The sequence below is a fragment of the Columba livia genome, chromosome 2 (genome assembly GCF_036013475.1).
Source record: "Columba livia isolate bColLiv1 breed racing homer chromosome 2, bColLiv1.pat.W.v2, whole genome shotgun sequence".
Classification (NCBI taxonomy): domain Eukaryota; kingdom Metazoa; phylum Chordata; class Aves; order Columbiformes; family Columbidae; genus Columba; species Columba livia.
Window position 1 is genome coordinate 160,798,437 of NC_088603.1, and position 13,459 is coordinate 160,811,895.

General features: G+C 47.7%; 1 long non-coding RNA gene across 1 annotated transcript; it reads left to right on the forward strand.

Annotated features, from left to right (window-relative positions):
* Positions 1 to 1,497: 1,497 nt before the first annotated feature.
* On the forward strand, positions 1,498 to 9,822 carry LOC102088839 (uncharacterized). Its single transcript, XR_272567.3, has 3 exons — positions 1,498 to 1,848; positions 3,967 to 4,096; positions 8,973 to 9,822. It is a non-coding gene; the product is annotated as an uncharacterized LOC102088839 (long non-coding RNA).
* The last annotated feature ends 3,637 nt before the right edge of the window (positions 9,823 to 13,459 follow it).

The window sequence follows — 13,459 nt, forward strand, 5'->3', positions numbered from 1 at the left end:
TGTCTGTGCCTGTTCCTGGAGCAGGAAGGAGGGGATGAGCATCCAGTTTTCAAATCCCTCCACTCTGTTCTCTGTGTTTGCCCTGACCTCGAGCATAAATCTTTAATTATCTTCTCTTTTAGCAAGGATGTGAGAGACCCACGTGACAGCTAATGTAGCAAGTATACTTCAGAAATAATCTGTGAAAAAAGGTCATACTCCCTGAACAAGACTTTGTATAAATACATGCATGAATGATATCAGGCAGGAAACATGATCTGCTAGAGCACAGGGAGAAATTGTAAGTATCAGTCCACATGTTTGTTTTAAGTATAATAGCCAGGCTTCACTCAGTCAGCTGGAGAAATAGAAACCAAATCTTCTTTCCCTTCCATTGACATCAAAAATCCAGAAATGAAAGTGAATTATTACACTGAATTCAGCTCATCTTGGAGCCAACTGAGCAGAAAAATGCAGCTCCTCAGCAAGAAGAAAGAAGCAATGTGCAAGCACAGCCCACAACAAGAAAGAAGAAAGGCTTTGAAATTAAAACAAATAAATAAAGAGTAAATAAATGACACTGCTAAAGCTAAGTGCAGCTGAACAGAAAATCTGCAAGTGAGAAATGAGCTGTAGGAAGTGGAAATGTGAGAAAGCATTTAAATATATTAGAAAGAGGGAAGGTTAATAATAATAAACAAGATTAATATTTCACCCAGAACTGGAAAGAGAAAAGGAGGGAGTTGAAATATATTGGTACAAAGCAAAATAAATCAAAGCAAACACACAAAGCTTGGGGGAAAATAATTAAAGACAGGCAAAGTGAGGGTAAGAAATAAGATGGGATGGGAGGGAAGTATTAATGCTTCACCATTTCTCCTACGGTGGCATTACTTAGTGCTGTGCAATATGTACATGTTGGTATGTGCAGACACTGTTCAGTTATTAACCACAACCCTTCAAGGTCTGAGGAGCGTTTTCTACAGCTCCACAAATCCCAGTTTCACCAGCCACTGCAGTCAGACTACAGGGAGTCCTGTGGGGCCTGAATGAAGAAGACATCTGGGGCATTACCTGGACCCTATCCATGCATCTCTGAAGGAGAAGACTGCAAAAGCTTTAGGACCCAGTCTGGTGTCTGGCCAGGTCCCAAAAACACACTATTGATATTGCAATCATGCCCAGGGCCACCGCAAGGGCTCTGGACTCCAACCAGAATCACAGCGGTGGGATGTGGAACGGGTCTCCTTTGAAGCAGAGAGCAGCCCTTTTGTTGTTTTTTTGCAAGCAAGGGGAGAAGAGAGCTGGAAGAAAAGCCAAGGCAAAGACAACTGGAGTAGTGGGAAGTGCAGATGGTGTCAGGAGACTTCAGGGAAGTGTGGAGGTGTTAAAACTACTTTGCAGGGACATAAAAAGAGATTAAAAAAAAAGAAAGAGAAGGGCAGCAGGGTTAATCTTGCAGCAGAAATTAGGGTATGTAGGTGTTAACCCAACGGGTGTCACTAGGGGTATTAAACAGTTAACAGAGCCTGGGAGCTTTAAGGAAGAAACCTTAACCCACTTGGAGCTTGGCAGCCGACAGCATGTGTTTGTGCCAGACCTTGGGAGCGCGTTGTGCAAGGCCTGTCCCTTTTTGTGTAATGGGAACCAGACAAAGCGTGTTTTCAACCCGTGACAGAGCAGCGAGGTGGAGCAAACTGCCAGGTCCAGGGACGTTTTAATGTCAACTCTCCCTGGTTTTTCCCTTTTTCTTCCTGGACAGTGGCTCCGATCACAGCCCTCCTCTGTGGTGCAGGTGGGAAATGATGCATTTCAGCTCCGGGTTGTAAACTGAAGCCTCAACAGGGAGAGGAGAAGCCACGGGACAAGGTGAGAAGAAGGCACCCATGTGCAGTTCTCCTTGTGTCCCTGAGTCATGCAGATGGCGAATGAAGGGCAAGTAGTCCAGTCCCAGCCCCAAACAGCATCAGGCTGATCTGGTCGTGTCCTCTCCTTCCTTGGCAGGTCAGGGAAGGTTGTGTTGCTTCATGTGGCCATGCAACGGCAACAGGGTTAGGTGAAGGACTGGAAGTGGGGAGATTGGGGGATCCAGAAACCCCAGGAAAAAAGAGGACACGTGATATTCTGCCTTTTCTATCCAAACCCTGACTGTTGCAGGTAGTCTGCTCTATTCTTCCCTTTCCCAAAAGCACATCTGGGTCTGTAGCTGACCTGGTAGGCTTCAAACAACAGGACAGAGCTCCTCAGGTCAGCCCCACTGCAGATGACAGAGGCTACCAAACCTCCAGCTAGGAAGGACAGGGGTAACCCAGATCCACCATGTCTGTCTGAAATACAAGGTGATCCTGGTAGACTCCCATGTCAACATGACAGCGGTGATGGTCTCCAGAAGTCTTGCTATCAGTCTCAATGGATGAGGAACCTGAGTCTTCTGGGGCTGCAGCTACCAGCCAACAGGGAATCTAAGCAGTTTTGTCGCATTCACTTTACCTCCAAGGTCCTAAGATATAATTCAGTCCTGTCAACTTGGAGGCTCATAGGGAGTTATCAAACAGCATCAACATGCACGGAGTCAACTATCATGATTCACATCCCTGCTGATGCCCTGCCTGAAGGGCCAGATCCAGGCTAGCTCACTAAACAAGGCACAAGCCTATCCCCAATGCCCATTGGACCATCAACATGGCTTGGGCACACCCCAAACACCATTGTCTCAAACGGTGCGTGGACATGGGGCTGCTCCTTGCAAGCAATTTGGCTGTAACCACCCTGTTGTATAGGAGAGAGGTTTGAGTTATAGATGTGAATCATTCTTCTTGGATCCAGGGCCAAGCTTTATTATTCTGTGGTAGCATCTCTTCAGTCAGGAGGGGGGATATTAGAGACCTGCAGGATCTGAAGGAAAAAGGGCAGTGAAGAAGGATGGTTAGGAGGAGGAAGAAAAGCTGAGAGAGAGAAACACGCAATATTGTCTTGGGATTCCCTGGAAAGACTTAACGCCAGTTCTCGTCAAGGAGGACCACCACTGTCCACACCTGTGTTTGGGAACAAATGATCCTCACAGGTTTATTTAAATTCACACTTTTAACGCAGCTCAGTTGATAGTTTCCAAATCTGTAATTGCTTTTTCACTGAAAGTGGCAATTTCCCCTTGTTCACGGTCCAGCCCTCCTGATTCTCTTTCATGACATGAGCAGCCAACGTGCAGGCACTAAAATGGAACCTTCCTCTGTGACACATGTTCACTCTGGTCCTGACAAGCAATGCTCCGATCTTTCTTTGGAAATCTTGGGCTGCGGTATGCATCTGGACCATGCCAATATAAATGCTTATGAAAGGCTGATCACAAGCTTTGCCACAGAAGATTATGGCCAACATCTACAGGAAGAAAAGCAGGTGCCAGGTCTCATCTTTGTCTTGACAAGTGTCTTTCTGATCACTGTGGGGTTTTTGTGTTTTGTTTTGTTTTAAATTGGACTTTAAGATTCTGGAGTCACATGGTGGTGTAGAGAGCAGTCATTTGAATCTGCAAGAGCAGTGATATATGAGAGAAACTCATGTAGGACACAGCTGTAGTAGCAGCTGGCCTTGTGAGAACCTCCACAGCCATCTGCAGGGACACCAAGAAAGCCTCAGTCTAGTCATCTATTTTACTTGTATAATAAATAAAATTTTCCATGCCTACCCACTATAAAGGGTTGATAAGCACATGCTGCCATGGAAGGCAGGGAAACAGTCACAGTTTTTAAAATTGCCTTTAAAAAAATTGCTTTAGGTTCTTCCTTTAGGTTCTTTCTTTAGGTTCTTGACTCATCTTTTGTGTGATAGGTATTTCAGGCCTGGAAATAATCCTTGGCACTGAAACCCAATATCCGGGCTTTCCAACATTAGGTGAAAGCTGAGAGTAAAATGAGAAAAGCATGTTTCTCTCTGTCTATGGGAAAGCTGTGATGAGCTCCACAGACAACCTCTCTTAATTTGTTTTAGGGGCTCTGGGTCTGATTTTTTCCAAGTGGACCCCAGCTGGGTATGGAAAAACTCATTGTGAGTGGAAAAACTCAGCACACCATGGCAAGATCAGGATGGTCTGGTTTCTCTCCCGACCCAGCCCAGCCAGGTACGGCATCAAAACTTCAGTTGCATGGTGAGAACAAGAGCTTGAGCCATCCCTTGTTACGTCTAGAAACTTGTCACGCCTCAAGTAATAGCCAGGCTGAAACCTCTGCAACTGTGGCCAAGGAGGGTGAGGAAAGCAGGGGTGTCCCCAGAGGAGAAGAGCACATGGCAGGTGGAGGAGCTGGAGGTCAAGGAAATATCCTGGCTGAAACCACCCCAACCTGATGGGTGTGTTCAGCAGGGCAGAGAAACAAACAGAATGATATCTGGGAACGCGATCATGTTCCTCACTGGGTGGGCAGAAGGGTATTTTCCCAGGAGTGTTCGCCAAAAATTCAGGGCTGTGTTTGGGTTTTTTGTTGTTGGTTTGGTTGGGGTGGTTTTTGTTGTTGTTGTTGTTGTTGTTGTAGATGTTGTTTGTTTTTTTTTATCATTATTATTCTGAAAAAGCAGGACATGGTTTTGCTGGGGTGTGTTTCCATGAGCGTTTGGGCAGGAGGAGGGAATGGTATCGATCCACCTCAAGAGCATCCCTGCACACTACATTGGGGTGTTGGCTCCTCTCACTCCATTCCCACCACTTGTGGGGTATGGTGAAGGCACCTCACATGCCATGATCCATCACATACATAGAATCGTAGAATCACAGAACAGTTTGTCTTGGAAGAGACCTTCAAAGGTCATCTAAGTCCAACCCCGATCTAGTCCACCATCAGAGCAGCCCCTCTGAACCCAGCTTGCCAACTACTCAGTGCAAACAAGGGCTTGTAAACCTCACAGATGTCAGCCTGGGAAGGGCATGGGAACCAGAAGCCACCCACACTGATCCAGGGAGCAATAGCAGGGTGGAAAAGCCACTGCGGGTTTGCATTCACCCTCCTACTTGTCAAGGAAAGGGCACGGTAGGAACAGCTCGTCCAGTCTTGATTACACAAGCTGTGTACGAGGCTTTCACCCACTCCCAACTTGTCAAAACGTCAGGAAGAAGACAACCGTGCCTTGAAGGGTCTCTACAATGTTTCAGCAAAGGCTCCCAGAGCCTTAAAATTTAGTCTGAGTGAGGAAAGGCACATCCAAAGTCAAAGGCATGGGACAGTGGTGGCTTTTGCTCCTCAGCCTGTGGCAGCTGCGGTGGCTGCTCCTGCCTGTTTTGCTTTGCAAACCAACCACTGCTGAAGGAGAAGCAGGGGGATAAAACACAGGATCTCCAATGGGAAAATAGGCCCATAAAGATTTCCTTCCTCTGAAAGCAAAGCCCAGTAATGTGCACTTTCGTTTTTGGGCTGTAAACACGGCAGTTGGCATCAGGCCCTGGTTTTGCTCACAGCTGCTCTCTCCTGCCTCCCTGCATGGAGGAAAACTCACTTTCATTCAAGCTGAAACAGAGATGGGATGAAGTGCCAACAGAAACGAATCTAGGATTGCATAGAATCAGGAGACATGTTCTTCAGCCAAAAGCTCACTCCCTGTCCTCTGAGCATGGCTTTCACAGCAGGCATAATAGGACATCTCCTTTTCCCACGTCTGTCATGTCCACAGCACCAAGCAATGCCAAAATCTGGCCATGGCATCTCCAGTGTCCTCACTGCTACCTGGTCCCAATGGTGAGGGGGTCCTGCCCACCCGTACCGATCCCATCTTATTTCACAGAATTGTAGAATCATGGCATAGTTTGGGTTGGAAGGGACCTTCAAAAGTCATCTAGTCCAATGCCCCTGCCATGAGCTGGGACATCTTTACCCAAATCAGGTTGCTCAGAGTCCCATCCAGCGTGGCATGGGATGTCTCCAGGGATGGGGCATCCACCACCTCTCTGGGCAACCTGGGACAGTGTTTCACCACCATCATCGTAAAAAATTTCTTCCTCATGTCTGGCCTGATTCTCCCCTCTTTTAGTTTAAAACCCTTACCCCTTGTCCTATCACAACAGGCCCTGCTAAAAAGTCTGTCCCCATCTTTCTTATCAGCCCCTTTTAAGTACTGAAAGACCACAATAAGGTCTCCTAGGAGCTTCTCCTCCCCAGGCTGAACAACCCCATCTCTCTCATCTTGTCCTCATAGCAGAGCTGTTCCACCCCTTGCATAATTTTCATGGCCCTACTCTGGACCATCTCATGCCTGCCTTGTTTTGGGGATGGAAAGGGTGCCACCAGCATGCCATACTGTGTGGCTTCATGGCTGAGGGACAGACTCTGCCCCGTGCTGTTTACCTGTCTGGATGGAGCCTCTCCCTGCAGCATTTAGCTTCAGGAACTTGGTTTCACCCGTTTTCTCTTCACACTCCTGCCAACGCGTGCAGTGCAGCATTCAGCATGGATGGCCTGGAGTAGGAGGTGAGATTATCTGAAGGGATGCTGCTGTGACAGCCTCCGACCCAGCTCCCTCTTGCTTCAAATAAGAGGAAGGACCATTTCAGTAATGCCTGGGAGATGCTGAGCACCACTCCTGCTGGTTTCCTTGGAAGCAGGACAGCATCTAGGGAAAGCACTTGTTTTTGCCACCACGCCTTGGTGACAGAGGGTATTTTGGGAAATTAAATACGGTCAGACCTAGAAATTCATCAAGTTCTGCTTCCTCCAAATCCTTCAGCCCCACAGAAGGCAGCAAACCTCGAGGAGAGCATCTGTCTCCAGACATATCAACCCCAGCAGCAAGGTCCACGTGCCCAGGGAAAGCTTTGTACCACTCTGGAGACACAGAGCAGCCCGGGGAGGCTTTTTTGCTGTGGGGAAGGGGTAAAACAGCACCCTCCCTTCTCAGCAGTGCTGACATCCATCTGAGAGCAGGATGATGAGCAGACAAGCCTGTCTCACAGCTTTTTGCAGAGTGGGGCACATCCAGCCTTGGAGTTCAACAAGGGGTTTTGGACACCATCAGACCTGTTGACCATCCTCAGCCCATCATGAGACCTGTCATTCTGCTAACAGTAAATCAGGCAGCGGCCAAGCGACTGATGCACCGAGCAATGCCCACACTCTTGCTATTACTTCCATGTCTACATTAATCCAATATAAAAGTTACCTTGTGATGGGGAGAGATGTCTTTCTGCACTATTTGCATGCCCAGCTTCTAGCAAAGCTCCTAACAAAAGCTCGTCGGCACCACAGTGAGTCAAAGAACAGAATTTCCGGAGGAGTGAGCGACGTGGGAGCAGCCGCAGCTTTGCCATGACAGGTTTCTGCATCGCATTACAGAGAGGATGAGTGTTTGCACTGGTTAGAGCAGCACGGTGCTGCAGGGGCCTGGGAGAAGCAAGCTCTGAGTGCACAGACATCTGCAGTGGGTGGGCAGGCTGACCCTTCCTGAATCAGCTGAATCAGCTGGATGAAGCATCAACAAGATATTGAGCGCCAAGAGGGCAAGAGCCCTTCAGGTCAGGATGAGAAGCCCCCTGTTGTTATCTCCATCTTAACTACATGAATCAGAGACGCCAAATGACTCACCTGAGGTCAGACATGGAGAAGCAGTGGTAGAGCTCAGTTTGAAGTCTCACCTAGACCACCCTCTCTCCAAAGACCTCCATGGATTTCTTCCCTTTTCTACTTTCATACAGTTGCTGAAGGCAACAAGCAGTGGGTTGAAGACAGGGTTAAAACACATGAGTGTGGAGAAAAGAGGTGTAATTTCCATTATTTGCTGTCATGGTTAGCTTACATCTAGGACCACGCAGTCAGTCACTTATTCCCTCCCATCAAGTGGGATAGAGGAGAGAATCAAAAAAGGCAAAAGAAAAAAAAACTCATGGGTTGAGATAAGAACAGTTCAACAGGACAGCAAAGGAAGAAAAAATACTACTAATAATAATAACAATATACAAAACAAATGACGCACAACGCAACTGCTCACCGCCCACAACACCAATAGCTCATTGGTTCCCAAGCAGTGTTATTTGCCCCCCAGACACTCCAGTTTATATACTGAGCATGACATCATATGGTAAAGAATACCGCTTTGGTGAGCTTGGGTCAACTGTTTTGGCTTTGATCCTTCTCAGCTTCTTGTACACCTGCAGCCTTCTGGCTGAGAAGTCCTTAACTTGTTGTAAACATTGCTTAGTAACACCCAAAACATTGCTGTATTATCAACATTCTTCTCATACTAAACCCAAAACATAGCACTATACCAGCTACTAGGAAGAAAATTATCTCAGCTAAAATGAGGACATTTTCTTGCATGGTGGTTTGCAGGTGCCAGTCTTGCTTTATGGCTGTGACTATTTATGGGAGGGATGGAGGGAATTAGCAAAGTTTAGTGTTACAGGGGTGAGAAGATGTTCAAGGAGTCATTGCAAAGAGGGAATGTGTAGGAAAACCAGAAAGAAAAGACAGTCGCTCATGATGGTGACTTGTAAAGGAAAATCACAGACCTGTTGGAAATGGTCCAGAGGAGAGCAACCAGAATGATCAGAGGGATGGAACACCTTTCATAGGATGAAAGGCTGAGAGAGTTACAGTTGTTCAGCCTAGAGAACAGAAGGCTTCCGGGACACTTTATTGTGGCCTTTCGGTGCTTAAAGGGGCTGATAAGAAAGATGGGGACAGACTATTTATCAGGGCCTGTTGCAATAAGACAAGGGGTGATGGCTTTAAAGTAAAGGAGGGAGATTCAGACTGAACATGAGGAAGGAAATGTTGCCCCTGAGGGTGGTGAGAGCCTGGCCCAGGTAGCCAGAGAGGTGGTGGATGAACCATCCCTGGAGACATCCCAGGCCAGGCTGGACAGGGCTCTGAGCAACCCGAGCTGGTGAAGATGTCCCTGCTCATGGGAAGGGTTGGACTGGATGAGCTTTGAAGGTCTTTTCCAACCCAAGCTAGTCTATGATTATGTGTCAATGGGACAGAAAGGTGCAGCCCCAGCTGATTCTATCCCCTCTTTAGTCCATAGGACCTTACAGGTATTGAGAAAATAAAGTTCCCTGTGTGCTGCTGTGAGAATCGGTCTGAAGATGGAGAAGTATTTGCCTGAACATCGCCATCAAGAACTTAGAGAACCGAGGCCCTGACAGAAAGAACATGTGGACAATGACTTGGAGAGGGGCCCTAGGAGAAGCATTGTGTTGCACTGGTTTCTCCAATGGGGGTTGGGCTGCTGCTTACAATGGCTGCTGTGTGGACTTTGCCGGCTGCTTCAGCCAAACCAGCCCCCACCTCCTGAAAGTCATTGTTATTAGGGTCTCTTCGACCCAGGGACAACAGCTGCTGTCCAGAAGATGTGTTCTCACCTGCAGCCTCAGTCACACCTGTTCCCCACCTGCTCCCCCAAAAAATGGCCACCAAAAAGGAGCATGCCCAGGAGCTAGCCAAGGGTCCTGAGGTCACACAATGGACCAGAGAAAGACCCCTGAATGCTGGACACATAAGCGCTGGCAAAAGAAAGTGTGAATCTTTTGAGCCTGCGCAGTACGAGCCTGGGTTGTGAAATCAAGGCTGAGACTGGGCTAAAACAATGGGAGTGAGGCGGGTGAAGAAGCATAAAAGGTGACTCCCAAATGGACACTGTTGAAGATCTTCCCGCCAGAGGATCCCGAACCATGACACAGGACCGGCAGAACTCCATGGGACCGGAGACCAGAGGGACCCTTCTGGAACTGGACTGGTGATAAACGCAACCTCATTATCTTTACTTTTACTTTTCCCTATTTCTTTTCCCTTTTTCTTACTCTCTCTCCCTATCATGTGCCGCTTTACGGGCAAATTAATAAAGTAACACTGCTTGATTGAATTATAACCCCTTGGCATTTTTGTTGCCTTAATTTTGCGCTTCAAGATCAAGGTAAAAGAACCATCATGAATCCATCACCGAATGGACCTTGACAGCTGCCCAGGCCCAGCCCAACATCATCCCAGCAATTCTGGGGACTCCCAAGAGCACCCCAGCTGTAGGAGAGAGAGGGACAGACAGTCACACTCCACTTCCAAGCAGCTCATGGCCAGAGGCTCTGAATTAAAACCTTGCAAGGCTTGGTACCAGCTTTGTGGCTTGGATGGAAGTGCACAGGCATCGCAGGAGGTGATATGAGACTCACTAGAATTATCCTATGCAGCCAAGCCAAGGCACATCCATGGCGTGGGAGCAAGCAGATGCTGGAGTCAGGCCAGGACCTGCCATCAGCGAGCAGAGCTGGCATCAGCAAGGCGATCCTGCAGCCATCCTTCCCTGGGCTGCTTCCAGCCAAGCCATCCCATCCCTCTCACGGCTGCTGGTTTTACCGCCTGGAAATTGCTCCTGGAGCACTGACTTTGTGCGGGCAGACAGTATTTTGCAGCCAGTCTGGCGCCACACAGGGACACCAGCTCCCTCTTGTGGGCTTAGTCTGGTTTTCTGCGCTGGAAACCATCCAGGATTACCCATGAAAGTGTTTTTTTTAATGTTGTTTCCTCCCCTTCATAAATCAGTACATTCATTAGTGCAGCAGACAGTGAAGCTTTATGGAAACGCGTCAAATTCCATCAAGCTTACTCTCGTAGGTGGGTTTTTTTTGACAGTTTTGCTGCTTTTGTTTTTTTATAATCATTTTTCTCACCAAGTCTGGGATGCAAAACAACTAATTTAGCCATGTAAATGGTAGGTTTCTCTGAATCACTTGCCCCAAACCTCTGGAAAGAGTTGGGGTCTCCACTGAGCCCTTCAAGCACTATCTTCAGTGCCTTTCCTAAGAGGGGGGAATCACCCCAAAAATGCAACTCGAGGGGCGGGCACAGGCTGAGGTATCCAGCATTTAGGTACCTTAATGAAGACAACAGCATGAGTCCCTGAAGGCCATTTCAATTTGTGATGCTTGAAATCAAAAGTATGTTTTATGAAGTCAAAATCAAGAAAGAAAAGGAGAATAATAATTAAAAAAAAAAAAAAAAAAAAAAGAAGGAAAAGAAAAAAAGAAAATATAAAAGAAAATAAAAGAAACCTCTTTTAACTTGTACTACAAACAGAAATGGGGGTTGACCCCAAGCATTGCCTGGGAAGTGCGTTTCAGCTTCTGGCTTTGGTTTAGACAAATCCTGGTTTCCCCAAACAGCTGGAATTTCCCCCAAAGCTGAACTTCCCACAGCATTTCAACCCAAGCCCCCAACAGGGAGGTGTCATAAGTCCAGAGAGGAGTTTGTCAGTCCTGCAGCAGAGCTTGGTACCTGCCAGGGACAGACATGTTACTCCCTCCTCTCTGGGTCGAGTGACCCAGCAGGTCTCACCAGCATCCCGATTATGCCAACTATCCCACAAAAAAACCCATAGACTTCCCCTCCCACCCCGAGCCCTGCAGATAATTAGGCAACACATCAGGGGCTGCTGCACTTCAGAAGGGTGGTTTGGTGTTTTCCCGGCTGATGTGATACTCATCTCGGTGGCGCGGGTGGCCGTGGGACAGATGGGGTGGCTGACGACCACAGGAAGACTTGGATGTCCTCATCTGCCACCCCCACTCCTGGGAACCCTTGCCCAGGGCACCACTGCTATCCTTTTTGCAAGGTTTGATGCTTCCAACCCCCCCTCATCACTTCTCACATGCACAGCTTGGGGCTAAATTTATTGCATGGGTTTGGCTGCTTGAGGCTGGAAGCTGATAGATCCTACAGCAGAGAGGACTAGTGACAACCACACACAGCAAGTCCAACTGTCCTACAACCTGGACCTGAAGGAGTCACGTCACAGCTCCCCCTGACGTCTATCCAACAAGTCCCTTAGGTATTTAAACTGCTAGTTATTATCTCCAACCAGGTATTTATTATAAAATTTGTGATTGTTTGTTGCTTCATCTCAGTTCTACATGTGCCTGCCAGCTCCAGCCACTGAAAGGACTTTGTTTGCATGTCAAATCGTATGTTCAGTTTTGGGTCCCTCACGCCAAGGAAGACTTTGAGGTGCTGGAGTGAGTTCAGAGAAGGGAATAGAGCTGGTGAGGGGTTGGAGCACAAGTGTGATGGGAGCGGCTGAGGGACCTGGGGGGTTCAGCCTGGAGAACAGGAGGCTGAGGGGAGACCTTCTTACTCTCTGCAACCACCCGAGAGAAGGTTGGAGTGAGCGGGGGGGTTGGTCTCTTCTTTCAAGTAACAAGCAATAGGATAAGAGGCAATGGCCTTAAGTTGTGCCTTGGGAGGTTTAGATTGGATATTAGGAACAATTTATTTCCAGAAAGGGCTGTCAGGCATTGGAACAGGCTGCCCAGGGCAGTGGTGGAGTCACCATCCCTGGAGGGGTTGAACAGACACAGAGATGAGGTTCTCGGGGACATGGTTTAGTTCCAGCATTAGGATAACAGTTGGACTCTGTCATCTTGAGCGTCTCTTCCAACCAAATGATTCTATGATTCTAAGATTCTGTGATTCTAAGTGCCATGCTTGGACACTTATTTCTCCATGAACCTTTCTCCACCTCTTGCACTGGGGTCTTTTAGCCCCTTTGGAGGATAACAGCCCACTCTCCCCTCTCTCCGCATGTCTGGCTGGTTGGGTATCCTCTCCACAAATGCCTGTAATAACACTATGCTGAGCCTCTGTAGCATCTTTCTCCCACACCCTGGGCCATCTCCAGCTGAGTTGTCTCTTTTGCACTGTGCAGTGCCCCAAAACCCGAGTCCTGCCCTGTGCTGGGGAGAGCAGAAGGGCTCCTTCACCTCTCTCCCACCCCTCCCATCGCCATCAGATCTTTGAATGGGGTCAGAGAAGCTCAGTGGGGTCTGTAGTGATGATAATGAATTATTTTCCACCCAGTGCACAACCATTTCTGTTTAGGGTCCCCCAAGCCCCTTTCAAACCCCGGGGGGTGAACACTGCCTTGTATGATGACACAGCAGAAGGCTCAGGGTAATTTTCTGGACAGCCCCATCCACGTGCTAATGACTGACATCTCTCTGTGATGCAAATTGTCCATAATTAGTGGTCATAATTAGTGGTTAGGAATCACACAGGCCTCTTCTGACTCCCTACATAGCTTTGGTCTATTGGAGAGGAGTAATTGCCACTCGGGGTAGCTTTGCACCAAGGGAGAAGGGCAGTTTTAAGCATCCTTGAGCTGCAATGCCCTTTGGGCAAGGGAAATAACCCATTTGCTCTTCGGCTATGCCCAGGACAATTTATTTCCCCTTTATATTAACCATGGGATACAATAATGCTCTTTTTTTTTGGAGTAAAGGCGGACTGAATCAAGCAAAAAACAGCCAGTTTTGCTTTAAAGCAGCAAAAAAAATATACCAAACTGTGTCTTCCTGCAGGCTGCAGGGGACTCTGTCTCTGCTACTGCAGGATGTGTAAATCCAACACAATTAAATATTAATTATTAGAGTCTGTCTAACTGGGACTCCTCAGTGCTTTCAGAGAGCTAAAAAATTCTGGCACACACACAAAAAAAAAAAAGCAACAAAACAACAAAC